This window comes from Amphimedon queenslandica, unplaced genomic scaffold, assembly GCF_000090795.2.
Source record: "Amphimedon queenslandica unplaced genomic scaffold, v1.1 AMPQUscaffold_348_Cont27630, whole genome shotgun sequence".
Lineage (NCBI taxonomy): Eukaryota > Metazoa > Porifera > Demospongiae > Haplosclerida > Niphatidae > Amphimedon > Amphimedon queenslandica.
The window spans coordinates 1-950 of record NW_003559297.1 but is presented as its reverse complement, the minus strand read 5'-3'; the positions used below and the strand labels follow the sequence as shown (position 1 = coordinate 950).

General features: G+C 32.4%; 1 long non-coding RNA gene across 1 annotated transcript; it reads right to left on the bottom strand.

Moving 5' to 3' along the window:
* Positions 1 to 404: 404 nt before the first annotated feature.
* LOC109593657 (uncharacterized) lies at positions 405 to 923 on the bottom strand. Its single transcript, XR_002191098.1, has 2 exons — positions 852 to 923; positions 405 to 798 (listed from the first exon to the last, which is right to left on the bottom strand). It is a non-coding gene; the product is annotated as an uncharacterized LOC109593657 (long non-coding RNA).
* Between the last annotated feature and the right edge of the window lie 27 nt (positions 924 to 950).

Below are 950 nucleotides of genomic sequence, written 5' to 3'. Positions count from 1 at the left end.
GAACTTAAATACAAAAACATAACAAAGAAATAAGGACACTATTGTACACAGGTAACTAACAAAGGGTCCGTATGGAGTAACAAGTGAGTCCTCATGAGCTGGACACAGCTGTCCAGCTCATTGTACGTGACACAAAAGAGGGCATAAGGCCATAGGAACATGAGATCATACATTAATTAAAAGCATATGTTTACGTAAATACTAATTAACACAAAATACACAACCTACTAATTACATGTACACATATGTCATACATATTACAACACCATCATATGCAATTAGTCAGCCTGTCCCCCCCTGCCAAAAAAGACCTGCTGCAATCATGATGCAAAACCTGATTTGAAAGAGGAGTTTTAAAATAATAAAGAAATGCATTTTCTTTTTAAATGACACAATAAAATATATTTTGTGTCCTCAGAAATATCAAGATACAAACAAACAATCAAATAATAATGTGTGTGCATGTGTTCAGCAACAGTTATTTATATTGTTCATATTTATTAATCATATCATCATACAGTTTGTTAGCTAGTATGGTATCTTCGTCTTTGAGTATTTCTAAAATATACTCAAAAACCTTTCCCTCTTTTTTGATGGAACCTCTAATAAGGTCAAGTAGTTGATCCATTCTCTGGTCAGTGGTACGTCCACTGTGTTCATCAGTGGCTTTCTTCTTTTGTCTATTATTTATTATCTTCTTCTCTAATAACTTCTCTGCTAAGAAGTGAAGATCAATCCCACAGTGTTTGAGCTCTGAAATACATTCTGACATCACTCTATAAGCAACTTCAGGAATAACTAAAAAATAAAACAATAATACATAAGTGAAATAGATTACATCAAATTGTTACCTTCTGCTCTACGTTTTTCAGTTGATGTGGCAGGAACAAGTGATGAACCTACATGTACATGTGCTAATGATGATAATAATTATAATAATATTATATAAT